At 36.9% G+C, this 23,964-nt stretch overlaps 1 protein-coding gene and 1 long non-coding RNA gene across 2 annotated transcripts in view; one reads left to right on the forward strand and one right to left on the reverse strand.

The window, feature by feature from the left end:
* Positions 1–23,964, reverse strand: part of LOC125226879 (voltage-dependent L-type calcium channel subunit beta-4) — a 202,160-nt gene that overhangs the window by 49,307 nt on the left and 128,889 nt on the right.
* Positions 17,241–20,580, forward strand: LOC125226882. The gene is made up of 7 exons (XR_007177131.1): positions 17,241–17,355; positions 17,758–17,872; positions 18,073–18,241; positions 18,750–18,893; positions 19,482–19,559; positions 19,693–19,819; positions 20,199–20,580. It is a non-coding gene; the product is annotated as an uncharacterized LOC125226882 (long non-coding RNA).

Here is a 23,964-nt window from a genome sequence, read left to right on the forward strand (position 1 = left end):
GCCACCGTGACGCGCCGCCACTAGCGTCGTAAGCGCCTCTACGTTTCGCGTGCTCTTAATGCCTTACGTCAGGGCCGGCTGTAGTCTGGTGAGTCAGCCTCTCAAGGCCGGCGGGAGACAAATCTCGCAGAGATGGCGATAACAGGACTTTTTATAATGCAAACATACAGAACAGACTCTGAAACTGTTAACGTTTGATGGGCGTTTCCTACCCTTCAAATATCTGCTGGGGCCCATTTCTCGAAGTTACAAGTTACAAATTACAAGTGGTAGTCGCTGTCGAATATGACAAGTTGAAAAGGGACTCCCGCTTGTAACTTGTGACTTTTAGCTTTAAGAAATAGGCCCCGTACTTTCCTTTTCTGAAGAACCACTTATTGTTTATCAAAGTACAACGGGCCGCATACTCATACTTAAATACAAAGTAACTTTGATTTGAGCACAAAAATGTAACTTCATATAATGTTGACGGCCGGTCTGGCCTAGCGCGTAGTGACCCTGCCTGCTACGCCGCGGTACCGGGTTCGAATCCCGGTAAGAGCATTTATTTGTGTGATGAGCACTACCTACAACACAAGCCTTCTTGAGCTTACCGTTCGACTCAGTCAACCTGTGTAAGAATGTCCTGTAATATTATTTATTTCTTTATATAAAGTGTATGTTTTTTATTATGAACGGACGTCATTATCATGTTTTTTTTAATGAAAATGGAAAAGCTCCTGGTTGTGAGTGGTGTGGATACAATTCAATAATTATTCATTCAAAAATTGTTCTTTACAAAGAGCCCTTGCCTATGATCCCTACTTAAAATCAATTAATAGTAAGATGTACAACACCTACATTTACCATCAATACACCTCATTCCCTTACAACAAAGTTGACAATCGATGAACTGGTATACAGTACCAGCGTGGCGTAGCGCGTAGCGACGGCGCGTAGCAACGCCGCAGTGGCAATGCCCTCGTAGCTGCAAGCTACGAGTACGCACGAGGCGTCGCTACGCTGCCCAGGGGTTACTAATTCAGGAGGTTTTGCGATCTGTTTAACACTTTCGAAACCGGGCTCTACGCGGCGCTACGACATTTTCGCTACATACGGGGAAACCCATGTAATCGGCTACGCTTCTACGAGCGGTGTACCCGACAGTCGGGTTCTTGGTAGCGAAAGTGTCTTCAAATATTCTAGTGTTGTCAGACCCATTCGTTAAAGAATAATTAAAAGAGTATAAACTGAATTTTAAAAATTTAGCATTTTTTAAACAAAAGAGCACACTGAACATCACCGTAACCAATGGACTTTTCACAGTAATCCTATAGATGCAAAGTACATTAAACATACTTTTTTTACTCATGCCGTGGAGAGAGTGGAGAGGGTGTGTAGTTTTAAAATTTATGACTTTTAATTTCTATAAAATTTTGAGGCTAGGTTTTTCGTTCATTCTGTATAAAAAAAAAATACAGAGTAAAATGTAATGTCTAAGGGATTTCCCCTAGTATAGTTAGTTAGTATTATCCCAAAAATAGCGTGAAAACTCTAAATTTCGAAGAAGATCTAAAGCTAATCATAATATTGTATTTTTGTGCACTTAATTATTGTGCAAAGTATTATTGCAAGAATCCGTCCAACATTTTAACAGCAATTTTTAAGTTACCCATCCAAAAATGTTAACATAAAACATCTCCCGTCCAAAACTAAAGCACTCATTCTACGCTAACATTCCCAATATCGTACACATGCTCATAGAAGGAAACATCCTCCGGCGCATCCAGCCCCGACCACCCGACTGAGCCGACCACCCGACTGAGCCGACCACCCGACTGAGCCGACCACCCGACTGAGCCGACCACCCGACTGAGCCGACCACCCGACTGAGCCGACCACCCGACTCCTACCCGCACTCCGAACACTGTTTTTTTAATAATAAATTCTCCCAAACTCTGCACAACCTGTAACACCACCATCTAAGGAAAAAACAACTTTATAATCATAAAATAAGACATAACCCGACTGCACGGAGATCCGCAACAGTAGACATATTTAAAATTAAACCTGTGCCGATAGAAAAGCAACTGTAACACGTAAACAATAAAACTCATAACAGTCGCCGTTGTAAATTTGTAATGGCCATGCGGTGTGCGGGAGCGCTCTTGTCGCCGCCGTTGTGATTGGGAGTTTGTGTGTGTGGTGTTAGGGTTGTGTTTACGTTGTGTGGTGGTGTGTGCGGTGCGCATGCGCGGAGCCGGATCGATGCTGACCTACATGCGGCAGACGGCTCCGGGTGAAAGCGCCAGGCCGAATGTTGTTGAGGCTTGGAGAGTCAGGGTGACTTAGACACGATCGGTCTAAATTGTCAGCGAGGTTGGCGATTAGCGAGAAGCGATGAGCGAGTATTTTCAACGCGCTAGCGAATGTTTTTGTATGTTATAAAATAAAATGAAGATTTTTTTTTAAACTGGGAAATAAATAATTTAATGTAGCATGTTATTTATCACTGATGGTACTAGTAAATAAAGGCAGTGATCAGTGACGTTGTCACTTGACACTGACAATTCGCTGCCTATTTCTGGGTTGATACATTGATATGTAACATTATTACTGTGCGTCAATATTTCCTTGTTGAACAGGCAATGGACGGCCAAGTGTCACTGGCGGGCGACAAATTGTCACTGTTGTGAAATAGACCACTGGTCTACTTTTCAAGAGGTATTTGTCATTGTGAATATTGTGATACAAAAAAATATCGTTTTTTTATTTAATCAAGGATCCAGAATCCAAAATGATTTAACAAACTTTCTTTCCCTTTCCCTCACCCCCACTATGCAAGCGATCGCAACAACGCCCGGCTAGTGTCGACGACACAAATACCCGCGTGACCTCACTACGGTCACGGCGACCCCGCCGCCAAACCAAAACCACCCTTAACACAACGCACTACGATCCACAACAACTGCATTATTAACCCTGTTTTGTTACCTCACAAAGTAGAACCGAAAATCAACCATAAACGGTTTGACGTTAAGGTGTACTTTGGAAGGGGATGTGAAATGGAGTTATGTCGTTTTGGATGGGGTAATTTTTGAGATCCTGTAGTGGAGAGTAATATTACAGGGATAGTTTTGCGCGAAAAATGGTTGGTTTTAAATTAGGCATGTTTTCAAAGCGGTTTTAATAGTATTTTATGCAACAGGCGTTTTAAAGAAGGTCAAAAAAGACGAGTGGCGTGGGTAACAATTTGAGGCGAAGCCATAAATTGTTATTAAGACACCGCGAGTATTTTTTGACTCAGTTAAACACCGTTGCATACAAGACTTTTTCTACGACCATGCACTTAGTTTTTAATACTTTTCTTGAATAACTTTCGTGACATTCACACTGTTTCTGTATTTTGACGCAAAGGTTTGCACTGTCAGGTAAGCTGTCCAAAGCCTTCCCGCGCACGCGCGCAGTATCGTTATAACAATGCGTTGCCATAGTTACAGAGCCAAACAATGCGTTTTCAGTTTTTTCGATACTGCGCGCAGGCGCGGAAAGCCGGCGGACGCTGGCTTTGGGGAATAGACTTTTATGTAGGGTTTTAAAGATCTATGCACGACCCTGTAAATGACGAATAACAGTTCGGGAGTAGAAAAAAGAAATATTGGCTTAAACATAGATTACAAAACACAAACATCGTATACATAGGTACCTAAACTAATACGCTTAAAACATTTTTGCCTTGAAATACTACTACTATTTATTCAGTGGAAAAACAGAGATTGCCTACCAGACTCTTACTACTTAAAGGTTCAAAAGAAGAAGGTTCTAGTTGAAAAGATGTATTGGTGGTGAGGCATTTACATCGGCACTGAAAATTGACCAGTTTCATGTGCACTGACTACCCTCTTTTGGAAATGCAGGTGTGAATTAATGTATGTATTTGTATGTAGACGATGATGACCATTTACGTCAGTCTTATTCAAGTTACAACAATGAAAGCCAAAGAGATTGTTAGAATCATAATGTGATATAAACTGGGGGTAACATCTTACGCCAAGAAACTCGATAAGCTCATAGTGTGGGCACTAGTGGGCACGATCATTATTATATAGATAAACGTGGTTGTTATGTGGGTGTCTCACAACCTTAATAGGGTGTGAGAAGGATGGCAACTTGTCTCGTGGGCAGCGGCCGCAATCAAGTGCTGGCGGGGTGGGAGAGATAGCGGATTTCTTATCGTAATTATTGAAGATAAAATATCGTGTAAGTGATAATGATATTTGGTAGGCATTGCCAAAGCCAAAACTTAGCACACCATAGAATATATGATATTTTAGTTAGGTAGGTATGTTTAATGAACTCCAAATGTCAAATGGACGTCTTTGATAACGGTTTAATACAGGAATCAATTTTCTTTTTTTATTAGGAACCTAAATATTCTTCTTGAAGCCTTTGCAAATAATTGTTAATTATTGCATGCCTTGCTTGGTAGAACATAAGAACTGCTTTTCAATGTTATCATCTTGTGTAATTTCACTGTTCTTGCAATAAACTATTATTGACTATTGACTATAGGCCAAAAGTACCCAAGTCCAGAGAAAACCTTGTAACCCACGCTACCAGTAGCACCCCGCCACAAAATATACTGACTGGCAAGACCTTCAGAACATCATCTCAAGTGTGCACTCTATGCACTCGAACCAAGGTCCAAAACATCTTGAGAGCTGTTCAGATGCTTCAGTATCAAAGTTTGTTTTTCAGCGGTTCGCGGGCTCATTAGGGTGTTATAGAATAGAATAGAATAGAAATCATTTATTCGTGACAAGTGAAAACAGAAATTATTTACACAACACAAAAATATAGGTACATACATAATAATTGCCACGAAATGGTCCCGACTCAGCATGGTGTTAGCCTGGGAGGGCCAACGCTGATCTTCCGTCGGGGCCATTGCGAGTGAAAACACGGAAAGCACACACACATCACAAACAGGATAAAAAGTTGCAAAAAAGTACACAATTTAAAATAAGACAATATTTCCAGAGTTTATAAATTATACATTAAAATAAAGGGAACAATACAATGACAAACATTTTTAAGTGTGAACGCGACCATAATTTAACGTCAACAGCTAACAGCATCTGTGGCAACACACCAATGATGGAAAATCGTTCTTATGATACTCATTCTGGGATAACTAGGAAAATGGGGTGAATATGACAACAAGGCATATTTACTACATTTATTAAGCAAGCAAGATGTCGCGGTAAGCGTAAGCATAAGCATACGTGTTAATAGTTTAGTGATATTTGTGAGTTTCAAAATTGCTCCGTTTATTCCAAAGTACAGTTAAGGACTTTAATTGTTTATCCGGTTTACCCTTGAATCGCCGACAGACACTTGTTCGAATATTATTTCAAAGACAACGTTTCAAATAATTTCATTTCATCGACAGTTTATATCGTAGAACAATCGATACAAGTAAAATCAAACCGTAGACTTTTATTTCGTAGATAAGTTATTCCGAGTATACTTTATATCGTGGTATTTCGTTTCGTGTTTTTTCATTTCATTTTGTTTTACATTAAATACAATTCATTACGCATAATATTATTTCAATTATGATTTTTTCTAAAATTTTACAATTTGTAACTGTTTGATTGGCCACAGTTCTAACCTAACCTAAACCTACTTTAAATAAAAAAGGTTCGTTTTTGTGTGTGGTCACAGTTCTAACCTAAACCTACTCTGCAATACGTTTGCTTCTGTGTAAATCACAGGTCGAACCTAACCTAAACCTACTCTGTAAACTATTTGTTTTTTTGTGTGGTCACAGTTCTAACCTAACCTAAACCTAATTTAAAGCCATTCGTTGTTGTGAAGGTCGCAGTTCTAACCTAACCTAAACCTACTTGGTAAGCCGTTTGTTTCTGTGTGATCACACTTCTAACCTAAACCTACTCTAATATAGGATTTAACCTCCTGGGGTTCAATGTCCTAATACTAGGACAAAATACCTACGATGGAATTTGAATCTACGTTGAATATAATTGAGTTGCTTTTTTTTTATTCGTTCGATTTTCAAAAAAAATAAATTCAACCCTGTTTTATAGTACCATTGATTCAAATTTGATTGGCAAATTTTTTGTATGGTAGGTCGCTAGAGGGCCAATGGTCATAGTTTAATTATGGACTTATGTGATGTGCCACGATAAAATCGACAATTTGAAGTTTCCTAGAATAGAAACATCTATAAATGTGTAGTAATAATAATAATAATAAATTGGCGTAGGGATGTGACGACCCCATCGCCCACTGGTTTTACCAGTGCAATCAGTCAACGCAGGGCAGCTTGTGGCGAGCTGTTGGGGAACAGCGACCCCACGTACCCGAGTGCTCCTGGGGAGTTCTGTTACCCGTAAGGCGGGTGGGTGGGACAGTACTCTCTACCTCTGGCTTGCCTTGGCTGGCCGTCCAGAGTGGAGTCGTTAGGGCTACATGCCCCAGGGGTGGAAGTGAAAATTTGCATAAGACGCGAGTTGGTACAGTGGCTTAACAGCCACTGGGCAGAAAGCGGTGTACACCTCTCGACACCCTTGAGTTTTCACACCGGTGTTGCCCTTGAGCCATCTTGGATGTCGCTTTTTGTGGGGGCCCATCTTGTGGGGACGAGTCACCGTCTGCCGGAAATAAAATTGGATACCGTTTTATTAGGCAGGCGTCCGGTTTTTTATCCATAGCCCAGTATTTAGTCCATCACTTTCATCAAAATAGCCCAGTTCATTTTAGATTCCATTAACTCTCAAATAGTCCTTACACCCTGGCGGGTGCTGCCTCTGCGACTGCGTGTGTCCCATGATACGGGCAAGGGCAACATCCGCTCGGTGTACCCCTTACATTTCATTAAAGTGTCGAAAGGGCCTCTACGCGTTGGCTTCGGCCCCGCGCACGCCTCCCAAAGGTCCGGAACACCATTGTTCCGTGATGGGAAAGACATACAAATAATAATAATAATAAGATTTGAAAGAAATAAAGAGGAATAATAAAATACTTTATTGCACTACTACAACGACAACAGCTAAACAAACAAATAAAGAAATTAAATAGTAGGTAACAACAGGCGGTCTTATCGCTAAAGAGCGATCTCTACCAGACAACCTTCAGACAGCGAGATAGTGGATAGAAAAGAGTTAAGGGCAGTGCAAATATAATAAAAAAAAAAATGTAAATACCTAACTCAATATAAACTAAAAGCAAGAAAATAAAAAATAAATATAGTAGTACGACAAATGAGAAAGTTTTGTAATAATACGTCAAATAAATGAATTGCGATGTTTTGTAGTTCTGCTATTTGAAGAACTTTGAAACGAATCAGCTATGAAGAAATATTAGTTCAATAGAATTTATTAGAGATGGGCCGAATATTCGGTAAATATTCGGTATTCGGCATATTCGGCAAGTTTTTCAATGTTCGTATTCGGCCGAATAATTCGGTTGCTTTGCCGAATATTTACCGAATAAACAAAGTAAAAAAATAATGAAGATCTTACGTATTCCTTTGGATAATAAGCTCCTATTTTAGTAGCTTTCTAAGGAAGTACTAGAAAGAGATAATTGCCTATGCGTCAAAATACAAATACAAAGTTGGGAAAACCGTAGTTTAAGAGTTGAGAAGAGTTTAGAGTTGTTTTAACTAACTTTTAGTTAAATTCACTAAATCGTAATAACATATGTAGTTCTAGTAACATATGTAACCATTATCAATCATTTAATAGTTTTTTCCTAACATCCGCTTTCTAAATATGGCGTAACCGAATATTCGGCTGAATGTTCGGTTCGGTAAGAGCTGAACCGAATGTTCGGCCGAATATTCGTATTCGGCAAAGTCCATATTCGGCCCATCTCTAGTATTTATAATAACTAAGAAAATTTCAAATAAATAGTAGTTGAAACAAAATTACTCGAAACAATTTTACTTGAACTAAACTTTCGATGATTTGTTGTCGATGAAATGATATTCGATGAAAAGTTTGTCGGCGAAACAAGGGTACACCTGTTTATCCACTTCTTGTTCATGTTACACTGGACACGTCATAGCTGGAAATTCATAGTTAAACATAGGTAAATGGTTAACTATGAATTTCCAGTATAAAATGAGCTAGAAGTGGATCAACAATTAAAGTCCGTGACCTATTTTAAATAAAATTGCGAATAAAATAAAATATAAAATACCCACACCCACACTACTACTCTTGAACTGAGAACCCTAAAACTACCCTCCCAGCAGTGCCACAGAAATCTTAGTAACTTTACTATTAGATCAAGAGCCCAGGCCCGCCAGACCTTCCTCAAATTCTCAAGGATGAAACTTTGGGACAATGTAGAGTTCACATCGGCGTTTAATGTGTGCATATTTTCTAGTTCGGCCCATCGGCCAATTTTTTGCTATCAAGTGATGAAGGTGAAATAATAAAATACACATGTACTTACGCAGTGTAAATAAAATTCATAGCTTGAAATTAATCTTGCACCACATATAAACTTTCATTTTTTTATTTCCTTAGAAGTAAAATTTTTGAAAGTCGCTTATTACGTCAAGTATACAATATACACGTAGCTTAATGTAGAAAATTCAAGTTTTTAGCTTTTATAGACCCGGAATATTTCAATTCTACTAATGCTCATATCGAAACTTTAAGTCGGTCTGGCGGATGGTTGGGTCCATCCGATTGGTCTGGCTGCTTACAAACAGTCTAGTTATAGGTCCCTGCGTATCATATATCAAAATCAGGCTTGAGAAAATGAGGTAAGTTAGAGTCGTTTTTTGCCAACTTTGTCGCGTCTGGTAAAAGTTATATTTATAATAAAATACACTTGTACTTACGCAGTGTAAATAAAATTCATAGCTTAAAATTAATCTTGCACCACATATTATAAACTTTCATTTTTTTATTTCCTTAGAAGTAAAATTTTTGAAAGTCGCTTATTACGTCAAGTATACAATATACACGTAGCTTAATGTAGAAAATTCAAATTTTTAGCTTTTATAGACCCAGAATATTTCAATTCTACTAATGCTCATATCGAAACTTTAAGTCGGTCTGGCGGATGGTTGGGTCCATCCGATTGGTCTGGCTGCTTACAAACGGTCTGGTTACAGGTCCCTGCGTATCATATACCAAAATCAGGCTTGAGAAAATGAGGTAAGTTAGAGTCGTTTTTTGCCAACTTTGTCGCGTCTGGTAAAAGTTATATTTATAATAAAATACACATGTACTTACGCAGTGTAAATAAAATTCATAGCTTAAAATTAATCTTGCACCACATATAAACTTTCATTTTTTTATTTCCTTAGAAGTAAAATTTTTGAAAGTCGCTTATTACGTCAAGTATACAATATACACGTAGCTTAATGTAGAAAATTCAAGTTTTTAGCTTTTATAGACCCGGAATATTTCAATTCTACTAATGCTCATATCGAAACTTTAAGTCGGTCTGGCGGATGGTTGGGTCCATCCGATTGGTCTGGCTGCTTACAAACGGTCTAGTTACAGGTCCCTGCGTATCATATATCAAAATCAGGCTTGAGAAAATGAGGTAAGTTAGAGTCGTTTTTTGCCAACTTTGTCGCGTCTGGTAAAAGTTATGGCCGGCGGAAACGGTCTGGCATTGATGATAACCAATTTCTAACAACGTGCTCTAACACATATATAAAAATCAGCCTTGAGAATTTAAGGAAAGTAAGCACCTTTTTTTTTCACCTTCATCACTTGATAGCAAAAAATTGGCCGATGGGCCGAACTAGAAAATATGCACACATTAACCGCCGATATGAACTCTACATTGTCCCAAAGTTTCATCCTTGAGAATTTGAGGAAGGTCTGGCGGGCCTGGGCTCTGGGTCTATATTTAGCCTCTACCAAGACAAGAAATTACTATATTAATTATAACAATTATGTATGCTACATCTAATTATTCATAGCGACTTTTGCAGTTTAAAAAGTTCTTGGTCGTAAAATTTAACAAAAGTTAATAGTCCTAAAATTTTATGAATTTTAAGAAATTTAGGTATAACCCCATGGGCTTTCGTGGTGGAAAACTTAGATTTGACATTATTATTCAATCTCTAACGATATATAACAATAAATAAGACCTAGGTACCTCCTCATTTGATGCAAGGCAACACCCCCTAATTGATTGTATACTGTAATGTAGTAAACGAAGCAAAATTAAAATATCGGATATTACTAAAACCGAGTAAGAATCGATTCGTGCTACAGGCAAGCCTTTCTCGGAACAGGGCGATTCCACGTGTTCCTTAACGTGTAAATCACTTACTCGTGCTAGCAATTTTCCGAGAAATTACGCGACTTAACCTTGACAAAGTCACTTTCTTTGAAACGAGATGAACGATAAATATACGCAAAATCCATGGATGCATGAAATCCTAATACATTGAGGTAATTTCAGCCAAATGGATCCAAGGATCGATACAGATGAGGTTACAGAACCTAACCACAACTTATTTTATGTTTATACTAAGTATATTGAGTAAAAACTAGGAATGTATCGACTATTGATTCGGTTGACTAGGCCGACTACCGACTAGTCGGCGCTGGGGTGGCTGATTAGTTGGCCGACTAGTCGGCTAGTCGGCCAAAACAGTTTTTTCGACTACTTATATTCACATTTTGAATGTCATTTTTGGTCCTTCGATCGCGCTTTTCATGATTTTTTACAGGTTCAAAGGTCTATGACAATATTTATATACATTTTCCATTTGTAACAATCGGTTAGGTAGTAAATTAGTTATCCTGCCTATGAAATTAATAGTCTTCAGTAGGACATTTATTTCTGTGATGACTGATATTTGTTGACTGACTGTTTTGACTAAGAAAGGCATAACAAATAGGTACATAATTCAACCACAGCATTATTATTTTTGTACTGTTTTTCTATCACTTATGAAGTGCCAACTAATCGGCCTTTCTTGCCGATTAATCGCCGACTACAAAAGTGGCCGGATAGTCGGCTTTCCCGACTAGTCGGTACATCCCTAGTAAAAACTCATATCAAAAACTCATACGCCTATAAAATTCGCCCTTCCCTATTTTATATTTATCTCATCGTTGACTCAGTTTTGATATTTTATTGCTTTTTGTCGCATATTAGATATATCACTTATATACTTTGAAGGGAGTTTGTATGTATTATTACATCACTTAAAGTGTTCTAATGTAACATAAATAATAAACAAATAAGAGAATAAGATGTAAATAGCTTGGCAATGAGTGCGGCCGACATCGCGGGCGATTGGTCGATAAACGCCCGTCTGACATTTATGATGCCACTCTATTACATGCATGATTAGTGTCATTTTTACATATGATAAGAATAACATATATTATCTATCTTTTTATGAGTACAGCATCAACTCAATTGGTCTTAAAATGTAAGATAACTACTGCTTACTAAGTTTTGGATTTTAGTAGTCAATATTGTGTGTCATCATTGTTAGATTATTATTATAATCAATATTGTCATCTAAAGGACTATCAACTAAAGGTGTGGCGCCATCTAAACAAGAATATTATTTTTTGAGGTTTCGACGGAGGGACGATTTTCTTAAATAATATTTATATCGAAGTTATTTTATTTCTGATCAAAGGTAAGTTTACACAAACTTAAACATACAATGGTCAAACACATCACGCCACCACTAATTCCCAAACATGGTGTAGGCGGGAATTTTTAATGGTTTCTACGGAATTTGTGCTGTTTCAGGCGACGTTGCGTGACGTTGCGTGCCGCTGCCGCGTCACTCCGGGTACGGGCGCTGTTCCGCGCGCTGGCGATGCAAGCGATTCATGAACACTGTCCAGCGATTCATGGATCTTCATTCAAAACTTGTTTCTATAGTCCGTATCTTTACATATTTAAATAAATGTACCTACACAAAGTTCTTCTTAAGTCTGTTGAGGATACCTACATTAAAACATTACACGACTAAACAAGAAGATTAAACACAGGTCGCTCAGGGACAGATCAGCGCAGTTTTTGTTTTTGTTTGATTAACCGGCAAATTTTGTAACTAACAGAAAATGTACAAATTATTTGTTTACGATTTTCTTAATACCTAAAATTTGACAATTTGGTAAGGTTTTGAACTGGTTTTGATGCGATTTTGCCGATCATCTTGGTAGTTTTTTTGGGCATCTGAAGCACGACTTTCACTTAATTTAATTTTCAACCACCAACGTGAGCGATCTTCGTAGCGATGCTACATTACTGTCACCGCTACATCGATACTTCGGCTCATGATCCACCAGTGGCCTATTTCACAACAGTTACAATAAAATTGTCGCCCGACTGCCACTTCGGCGTTCATTGCCTGTTCAACAAGGATATATTGGCGCTGAGTAACAATGTTCTTATCAACCCAGAAATAGGCACAGAATTGTCAATGTCGCTGTGGTGATATAGACCACAGAGCGGCCTCGCCAACGCCTCAGAATGCTACAACTCCTGGTTACTGGCTGATCTGCTTCCGGTTTCGTGTTACACGTGGAGACAACCTCCTAGGCTTATGATAATGACGCAAGCCATGGTGACGACAATTCGACTAATCAAATGCTGGCGGGAAATTAAAAATAATGTATTATTAATTTCAACGCGTCTGTTTATTGACAGCGATAGTTAGTTTTCCAATGTATGTACATATATGTAAATGATTTAAAGTGTCAAAGCGACCAGTACAGTCAATAGCGATGAAATGCTCCGTATTTAGAAAAGCGTAACGTGGAAAACACAGCCCCTAAACATATTATCTTTGACATCAACGTGCAAGTGTAGCTACAACGTAAGTACAACACGACGCAGTCACGGAAACGTGTTTGGGGTGTTTTTTGGGTCAGCACACTTTATATTTCGATATTTTTGACAGACTTCAAAATTAAAAATTCCGGAGAATTCGCCAAGGCTTGGTTGTGTACCTATGTGTGTGTTCTTAATTTTTGTTACCTGTTTAAGTTATCCATATTTTTTCAAACGAATTTTAAAAAATCTATGGATACTTTACTGACAATTTATTCCCATTTTTATCAAATTTATTATTGCCTTGTTATGAGTAGGTGTTGGCATAGTATCTTTAGGCGGCTTTCAATTGAGTTATTTAGACGTGGAGTAGTATCATTATCCATTTGAACATGATCACACGCACGGGCAAGGTCGAAAACTGCCGGATCTTTTAATATGTATGTGATATCTAGGATTCTGAGTGCCTTTACGATTTTGAGAACATCAATTTACAAAGTAAGTACAGCAATTTTACTGACCGATATCCGATTACTGACAGATATATAATTGAATGAAAAATAAGTAACGGTAAATAATTTTTAATAACCTTTAAATAGACATAGCGATGTATATAAATACATTTTCATGGCTTCTTTCTACACCCCGGTACTCAGAAAAAATGATCAAAAAGTTTTTATATCAAAATTAAACACCCACATAGGAACATACAACATACAAAGTAGGCTAGGAACAACTGTGTGTATACTTACATAGAGGGAAATTAATTTATTGTATCTTGTATTTTCAGCATTTGATAAAAGATTAAACACACTTTAAAAGCAGTAATTAACCCTTAGAGTCACTTTGTATATCATGCTATACAAAACAAATAAAAAAATAAATAGGGTACTGCGCCAATGTTTAAAGAGGAATGACTTTTGTAGTACAATTTATAAAGGTGGATAGAATTTGCATTAAAATACCTTGACGTGTATTAGTGCTCGATAATAACAAAATTGGACGAATTGTGCGACCATGAGAAAATCTTTGCGGAGTCATAAGGTAAATTAACATAATTTAATAAAATTTCTTAGAATTCAACCAAAGAAAGCAGTGCCCTTTATGGGAATGATAATAACCTATCTTTCAATGCAATATTTTTGTGTCGGATATATTGTAGTTACGTTTTATTGTCATATTTCCAACACGGTTTAGTATACTATACCACAGTATAATAAAGAGTACTATCGTACAGTATGGCCACTCCCGCTCCCCGCTGAAAGTGCCGCCCACCCCCTCTCGGTTACCTCACAGTTACCGCCTGTCAAAAACGCGAACAGTCGACCTGTCATATCTCACTCACACAAGCATGGTACGCGTTCACCTACACTCTAAAAAATGAAGGCCAACTAAGAGCAGTTTTCTCTTAGTTGACGTTAAGTTAATCACTACAATTACGATCTTATACAATTCAAATAAAGCTGATTACTAAAACAATAAAGGAATGTATGATTGAACTAATAACTTAGGTGTTTTGTTATTCCTAACCAATGAACACCTTGAATCAATTATTAACTTGTTAGGCAAAACTATGTAACATAGGTTGATTCAATCCTGAACTAGTTCATTAAAACAGATAAGTATGTTAATAGTTCTGAACATTTTTATAGTAAATTTGATTATTTTATCTTTGTTGATTCAAATAAGATTAGGTATTTGAAACAACTAAACATAGGTAGATTCAATCCTGATCGAATTCATTAAAACAGATAAGTATGTTAATGGTTTTAAACATTTTCATAGTTGATTTGATTATTTTGTCTGTTGGTTCAAATAAGATTAGGTATTTGAAACAACTAAACGTGTAGGTACATTCAATCCTGAACTAATTCATTAAAACAAATAAGTATGTTAATGGTTTTAAGCATTTTCATGCTTAATTTGATTATTTTGTCTTTGTTGATTCAAATAAGACTTGGTATTTGACATAAACTAAATCTAGGTTGCTTCAATCCTCAACTAATTCTTTAAGACAGATAAGTATGTCAATAGTTCTAGACATATAAAATTTTGAAACAACGAAGATACATTTCTCAATCCCATTATGATCAAATTGTTGTATCAATTACGAAATGAATTGAGTTCTACTAAGAATGAATTGTTAAATCTATTATCATAATAAACAAATTAAATAATTGGTAATCTGATCAATCAAGTGAATAGTAGGGGTAAGCGTTTGTACATCCGCCTTCCGCCCGCGCCCCTCCCGCAGCGCGTGCGAGTGTTGCCAACTCGGAATAAAATATACCAGATCTGGGATATTTTCACGGCTCTTTCATCGAAAATTTTTATTTAGCATTGGGCACATATTTTTACATATTTGGTCTAAGGCATCAACTTGAAAGCAACCATATTTGTCATCGCCATATGGTATTCAATTTTATTATGAATTTTCGTGTGTGGCGGACGTCGATGTAATATAACAATTTTCAAAATAAATGGAAGGGTGAGTTATTTACGGATTGCCATGCTGATCCTATTAAGCTAACCATGCTTTTCATATTTGATAGCCCACTATGAAAGTGTTGTCAGAATCGTTAAAGTTATTTAATAATCGCAATAACGCTTGCACACTGTTATCAAAAACGCTGCAGCGTTAGCATAGCCGGACTCGATATGGGTTCAGTTTTGTATTCTTCATGAGTATCCAAGTCAGGAACGGATCCACCCCTTCCCAGAAAAAATGCTATAATTGGCTCAGCTCAGACGCAGTGCCGGATAAAGCAGCGCAGAGCCTGTAGCAAGTTCTATCTAGAAGCCCTAAAGGGTGAAGCCACACTAGAGCAATTTCGGTTACGCTATATATATACGCGTGATCACGTGACTCGGCGTGGCGCGTGAGGCTTCATCTTAAAGTGCAAGGATTTTAAGCATATAATTATATAGGTACATGTTAAGGCAGAAAATTCAAGCATTCCAAGGCTTAGATTGCTTTAGTATATTTATTTAATTTGTCCTAATTTGCGAGGAAATGAGGAGAAATAATCAATAAATTATGACTTATAATATACATACATACATACATACAATCACGCCTGTATCCCATGAAGGGGTAGCACATGAATCTACTCGTTTCAGTGCCACTCTTGGCAAATAAGGGGTTGCAAGAAAACGAAACTGTGACATGCAGTGACAGGTTGCCAGCCTCTCGCCTACGCCACAATTTAACCCATAGGTATCCCACAGTCGCCTTCTACGACACCCACGGGAAGAAAGGGGGTTGTGAAATTCTTAACCCGTCACCACACGGGCAACATATAATATTACTTACAATATATTGACACTGGGGCTAATATATATTTTTCTCAAACATGCAATGAAATATTGTCTTTACGTTTCTTAAAATGGGCTGGGAAGTATCGCTTTTTGGGCGCAACAACTCGAGAGGACTGTAAAGGGATTTCATATTATTTTTTAGGCCTAGGCCTGCAAAGTAACTTTTTTTTATAAAATATTGTCCTTTAGAGCATTTTTTTTTATTTCATTGTATGTTTGAGAAAAGCACTATACATGCCTCGGCGTGAAAACGGATTCCCGGCCTCGTATCCCTATCCGGCCTCGCTCGCACGCTCGCTCGGCCGTATATACCCACTTGGCCGGAAATCCTCATTTTCCCGGCCTCTGATGTAATGTACTATTTATTGACTTATAATATAGTTTTCAGTACAGATGTTGCGTTTTTTACGCACTAGTGTGAAAAGTGATTCATTTCTTGTCAGGTCGAAACTTCGGAGGACCATCTGTACTGAAAAACGTCGTACCATACACGTGCGAAAAGGAAATTCGTAACTCGTGTTGATTTAGAACACTCCCTTCTGTTGTGTTTTAATTTATTGCCACTCGTTTCGAACTTCCACCTTTTCGCACTTGTATCGTAATGTACTATTACATAATTATGGTATGTATTGTAAAACGTTGTACGATACATGTACGAATAGAATAAGTATTATAGGTAATTCACTACTCCTGTCGATTTAAAAAACTCTCTTCGTTCGTGTTTTAATCACAACTCGTTTCAAATTTCCCATTTTTCGCACTTGTATCGTAATTTACTATTGATTACTTTACTATTGATTACTATCTATTAGTTAAAATAAAAATTCCATCAAATATATTGCTAAAAAACAACAGACTCGTAACCAAATAACAAAGGTGAATTTTACTGCACATTAGGTATCATTTGACGGCATTTCAATTTTAGATAGGTACTGAATTATTTTTAATCATTTATGAATTATTTTTAATCATTTATTTTAAGTACCTTTATGCCTTTAATTCGAGGTAGACTCATTTAAAAAAAAATGTTAACGTATTTTAGACATCTTCTATACATTAGCCTAGCGTTTTTCAAAATCGGAGTTGGCAACACTGACGCCGAAGTGATTTGTCAACGCGTCTTGTGTTAGGTAATCTTTTTGCGGTTATCTATCACATCACAGATCTAACAACTTACAAGTTCAATGGAGTAAGTGATCGAATCTTTAAAAACATGGGAGTTGGAGAACTTAATACGAAAATTCACCAGTAAGTACAATGTATTTTTTTCATTATTTAGTCAAGTTGCTAATGACACGAGGCCAATAGCTTGCTGGGCTGCGGCCCCGGCCGATAATGGATGCAATCTCGTAATAATACACATTTAAATTTCTTGTCTATAAAATACACATTTAAGTTGGCTCAATTTTCGTTGAACGTCCGGTATGTGCTGTTCGCGGCGCGAGCCGATTTAGACTTGGTATGGTAACTATAGTTCCGTCAAAATGAGAGAGACCGGAATTATTTTTGCCAGGGAGAGAATTGCGAGGGGATCTTTAGCCCGAGTCAAAATCGGGCGCAATCGCCCGTTTGAGTGAGTTTTGATAGTGATTCTGTTGTATATTTTCTTATAGTTGGATAGTTTCTAACAAAGCGTTGCATATTTTCCAGCCCCGGAATCGGACGCTAATAAAACCATGTTCCGATGGTAATAGGCGACGCCCAGCGTGCCCGGGTGTTGAAATAAGTGCAAAACTGCTCTCCGCTCGCCTTTTGTCCACCAACGGTAAATTGTACATTCTTTAAAAACCTTGTCAAATTGTCACTTAGGTTATGTGTAATTCCAAATTAGCAGTAGGTCGTTTCACAGAACGCGTTGACGTTCGGAATTCGAATTCCGGGGCAATTCCCCTGTCCTACGGGCGATCCAAGTCTCACGGACGCCGTCTTTGGAATTTTACTTAAAGACTGGTATACACATTTCAGGGTTCACGCCGCGTCGCCTAATCCTCTCGCCGGTCGCCAGCATTCCCCGCTGTGTTCCGGTAACCTACAGGCGGCAAGCTGACGCTGCCGTCATCCACACGACACCATCTCTGAGGCGGCTGACGTGGCAGTCGTGGTGGTCTGAGGCGGCTGACGTAGCACGTTTGAGGTTAGACCTTTCCAATCACTCTTATCTACATCATCGAACCGGCATAATTATGGTTCTGGCACCCTCCGTGTTACTATACCTTTTATTTTAATATCCGCCGTACACCGTTTCTACCCGTAGTTTTAACTCAAGAGTTCGCTGATCCACGTTTGTTCCCTTAAATAATTTAAAACCTTAGTCTCATGTTCAAGTGTAGCTAGCCCTCGGCTCTGTAAACTTAGTAAATTAGAGAGTAATTTCATAATATAAGGCAAGGCTCAGTGGAGTCCTTTGTAATAGATTAATTAACAGAGAAATAATTACCTTTTGCCCTTAAGAGTTGTTTCAATTTTAAATCTTGTCTGCTAGCATAATGGCCCCCAATTATAGATATTGTAGCAATATTGAAAAATATTAACTTTGAGTTAAAAAAAGATGTAATACGGTTCCTCTAGGGCCAAATATTTTTCCACGCTGTTCATAATTTTGTAGTATGGTATGTGATATTAATTGTATCATTCATTTCCAGACCCTGATGGATTTTTCTGAGTTTAACATAAGCACAGACCTAATAGTTATAGAAACTTCAGAAAAGGAAAACTTGTCCTCGGAAAAGGAAAATGTGCCATCTGCAATTGCTGAGAAGAAAGCAGAGCCCAGTTATAATTCCAGGGTAAGCAGTTTCTAACAGACTTCTTTACCTAGAAGGAGGAGGTTCTGTATTTTATTATAAAAAACATTATAAGAATTACAATTCAATAAATGAATACTGCATAGGCAGACCAACATACCAGAGAGAGATTTTATTCCAACCATTTTTGAAGTAACATACTCATCTTATCACAATAATATTTTTAATATAACTGCATTGTTAGGCAAGATACCGGGCTGGCCTAGCGAGTAGTGACTAAGTGACCGTCCCTACTAAGCCGCAGTTCTGGGTTCGAATCCCGGTAAGGACATTTATTTGTGTGATGAGCACAGGTATGTTCCTGAGAATCCTGAGTCATGGATGTTTTTTATTTATATAATTATTTGTTTATTAATTATATCGTTGTCTGAGTACCCACATCACAAGCCTTCTTGAGCTTACTGTGGGACCCAGTCAATCTGTGTAAGAATGTCCTATTACATTAATTAATTTATTTATTATTATGATACATTATACTGTGAGTGTATAGGTTATGACTGTAATTAATTGTATTATAATTATATTAATTAAAGAGGCAAATGAAAAGTAAAGTTTCTAAATATTTTTCAGATTGTGGAAAAGTCATTGGACTCTGCATCACTATTTTGAAAATATTCTGCTCTCAAAAAACCACAAGGATATTCTTTGGTAAATATAATAACATTAACTAGCTAAGTCACTTTTTACTATGTAACTTTAAAATAATTATTATATGTATAACTGAATACTGCATTCGTTTCTTTTTACTTTTTGTTTTTAATTGTTTGTTTTATCATTCCAGCGGCTTAACGACTTCAAAAGCACATGAAATTTACTAGGACAATTTGTTTATAAATTTTCCATCAATGAAAATAAATCTTCAGGAACAGCTGAAATACAAAAAGTCGAACTTACTGCACTTACCAATTGTAAGTATATGATAAAATTGATAAAGCAGATGTTGTCTATGTTAAAATAGTTAGTTTCACCACACCGACTGGCAAAGGCTCTCTTTAGTCTTCAAAAACAGATAGCAAAACTGCATTTTGTCCACAAGAGTGCAAAGAAATTTCATACAAATTTTAACTGGATGTCTCAAGCTTGATAGATTTGATTTAGTTAGATGTTTTACAGTTAATATTTTGTTTGTGTCGGTGTAGTGTAAAATTTTGTATTTCACTCGGTGGCAAAGTTTGTTTAACCTTCGTGGCTCGTTTCAGTTGCCCCACTGTTCACTTACCCGCATTGATCTTTCCTTATATTATATCGTTTGTAATAATATTTTACTAACTAGTCCCATTTTTATAGCGCCCTATGAGGAAACAACGAATATAGCCGGATTTCTCACCATTCCATTTTTGCTGAACACTGCGGCAGTCCGCCAAAAGAAGAAGCGAGGTTGCGGTGCAAGTCAAAATTGGAAGCCCAGTAAAATGGAAGTAAGGGAAGGTTTCATAAAGCATATCCGCTCTAGTGTAGAAATTAGCCAGACCATCGAACTTCGCATAGCCACACTTCAAAAAATAGGATTGTCATGCCAGCCATACATAATTGTTGTGGGTGAGTCTCTTGAAAAAATCGAATCATTTCTAGTTGTTGTCAGCAGATCGATAATCTATGAAAGACAGTCCATTATAAACGCAGTAGATACGTGCTACAAAATATATAATACAATGAAAATATAATACATTGTACTTACTGGTGAACTCTGGTATTAAGACGATACAGGAGTGATCTATTCTCCATACAAACGCTCTCGACTATTTCCTCCCTGGTTTTTCAAGATACAGCAATGATTTTTTCAAGACAGATTATAATAATTTTTATCTGTGTCGGACCGTTTTGATTTTTTGAGATTCTTATTTTTAAAGACGCTAGAGCCCATCGAAAATTTTCAAAAACGGTGTTATTGATTATGGCGTAAAAAAGGTGTGGTATTCAAAATTGGTAACAATTAGCCACAAAAACTGAACGGTCCGACACTGATTATTTCATTGTTATTCAGATTCTCAAATTTAGTTACGATTGACTTAATTTTGAAGGGGGAAACAGTCGAGAGCGGAACCTCGATTTTAAAGATTTTTTTCGCAATATTTTTTAACTGAGTTCTTAATGGACATTTTTTTTTCGATAAATCTAGTTAATAACACTTGTATATTAAATTTGAATTCCCAAATTGAAAGGGGGGCTCCTTTCCATTTTAGCATTTTCGCTCCTGTAGCGTCTTAAGTTCTCCAACTCCCATGTTTTTAAAATTTCGATTTCTTCCTCCATTGAACTTGTAAGTTGTTAGGTTAGCTGTGATGTGATAACCGCCGCAAGAAAAAAACTATTTATTCTAAGTAGGTAGTAGTAGTAGGTGCCAAGTATATTATGAATAAATGTCATTTTTTTATAACTTTTGTTTTATTTATGGCGTTATTCATAAACGCATCACCAGCCTGAATTAGATATGAATCGTTTTATGTTATCTGTCAAGTTAACGTATGTATTTGTAAATAGGTATAAAACATAATTTGTCTAATTCAGTCCCGTGGTGTTTTATGACAATTATCAATAAGGGGTTGTTGTCTTAGTAAATGAGACAAAGTAAGTCATAGTACAATTGAACATGAATGATAGTACTGAACAAGCTTCTCAGTTGAAATGTATAACAAAACAAAGATTCAAATTGAACAATATCATAGTTCACTCTCACAAAGTGTGTATATCGATGTAATCATGTCCTTAATTGAACTTATTTGGTTTTAATGGTTACTACAGTAATGCCTCATGTTAATATTGACCTACATCTTGGTTGAATCGATTAAACAATTCATGTTCAAATAGAAAAATATCTTAGTTCAGTCTCACAAGGTGCGTAAGTAGATGTAATCATGTTCTTAGTTGAACTTATTCGGATTAAATAGTTAATACAGTAATGCTTCATGTTAATATTGACAGATGTCTTAGTTGAATTGATTAAACAATTAATATTCAAATTGACCAATATCTTAGTTCAGACTCACAAGGTTCGTAAGTAGATGTAATCATGTTCTTAGTTGAATTTATTTAGGTCAAATAATTAATACAATCATTCTCCATGTTAATATTGAGCAACGTCATAGTTGAACTAACTGGTTTGCGTTAGTTGATACAGTTACGTATCATGATAATAATTATCAAGTGCTTAGTTGAACTTACTAAGGTAATTTAGTTCGCCTAATTATTTTTCATGTAATTATTGAACAAGATCTTAATTGTCTCAGTTACGTTGCAAAAGTAAGAGCAATCAAAATTACCTTATTCCATTTGTCTAAGATCTTATCAGGCTCGTATGGAATCAAGATGCTTGACTACGACGATCAAAATATTGATAGGAGCAAACAAATTTTTTTTAGAGTGTACACGAGCTTAGACTGTGTGCTAGGAACGCGCCTCTTTCATATATTTGATCGCCAGTGTCCGAGATGTGACTATACGTTGCCAACACTCCTGTGAATGAAGTCTGATTTGTTCCGTATGGCATACTATACGTTGCGACTACCACTCTAAATAACTTTAAAACTGTTTATAGTGTTATTAGACTTATTAATACCTATGTTTAATTGCAAATCTAGGCAAAACTGCATATTAATGTCCTCAATACAAAGAGCCCATCATTTTATGGGAATTTGCCTATTCGCGTAGGCTACAAAATGGAAATCAAGATTCCCGGTTTGTAGCCGGTTACGAACTGGGCCAGCGTGGTACCGTTTGGTTACTAAGTTTTCTAACTGGCTACAGAACGGGAATATAGAATTCCCTATTTGTAGCTGGTTACGTATTGGGCCCGAGTTAGGTACTGATCGGAATTTCTACCAAATAAAAGCTAAGACGGTGTAGATACGGACAGACGAACAGAGCGAACTATAAGGGTTCCTATAGTCAACCTAGTTGACTAAGAAACCCTAAAAAATTACTCAATGTCAGCATTATTTGAATAAATCATGTAGGTATTCATGACGGTAATAAAGTCTCATTTTGTAACCATTTTTTTCCCGTTTGGAAGCTGGTTACCAACCATGGCTATAAGAATCGGTAATGATTTAGTCTCATTTTGTAACCAGTTTCAACACGGGATGCTTTTTCCCGTTTCGAAGCTGGTTACCAAACGTGGTTACAAATCGGTAACGGGAAAGTCCTAATTTGAAGCCAGTTACGAAGTGGGATTTTTTCCTCGTTTCCCGGTTACCAAGTTTTAGTCACGAAACGGTACTAAAGGACAAACTGTTCGTCATTCATTACAATCGCCACGGGAGGGGTGGATCTCACAGCTAAGCTGATAGCATTGTATAGTACCGAAATTAATTTCCATGCGTTATCAATAATTTGAGAAAAAATATTTAAGTACAACCTTAAATATTTTTTCTCAAATTATTGATATAGTTACGTGTATCAATAACGCATGGCTTCTGAGACGACGTCACTTATAAACTGGCTAATATAAAAAAACAAAATGACCGCCTGAAAAAATCCGTTATGAACGGTCAGGCAAGTAGAAAATGCACGAAATGTGATGTGCATTTGTGCTACGTGAAGACAAGAAACTGCTTTGTTACTTACCATCGCATTGCATAGGAAGTATAGTATTGCTTAGAATAGTATACATATACCCAGGATCGTTTTTTGTTGAGTTGTTGACAACGTATATTATTCTATACGTAGATTATTTAGGTATTTACAAGTTATAGATTTTTTTTTGTATTTTTTACACTTACTTTGTCACTATAATAAATCTAAAAAAACATTTAAAAACTGCTTTACATTAAAAAAAAATGTTGCGACTCTAAGGGTTAACATTGTTAAAAATAGTATCTCATAGCATTAATATCAAGTATACACATTTATTTGACAACTACGACGTAAATCTGTTAATCTGCCCTACTTTCGTTCAAATTTAGGCAATAAGAATAACACATCATACATACGTAAGTATTTTAAAAACAAAACATGTTGGATTAATGTAAACAGGATAGGTACAATATCTATACAAAACAACCTTTACACAGCAAGCCGTTTTTCGCTAAATAGTTTCATTGTAAAATTGTAAAGC

The sequence above is a fragment of the Leguminivora glycinivorella genome, chromosome 6, assembly GCF_023078275.1.
Source record: "Leguminivora glycinivorella isolate SPB_JAAS2020 chromosome 6, LegGlyc_1.1, whole genome shotgun sequence".
Taxonomy (NCBI): domain Eukaryota; kingdom Metazoa; phylum Arthropoda; class Insecta; order Lepidoptera; family Tortricidae; genus Leguminivora; species Leguminivora glycinivorella.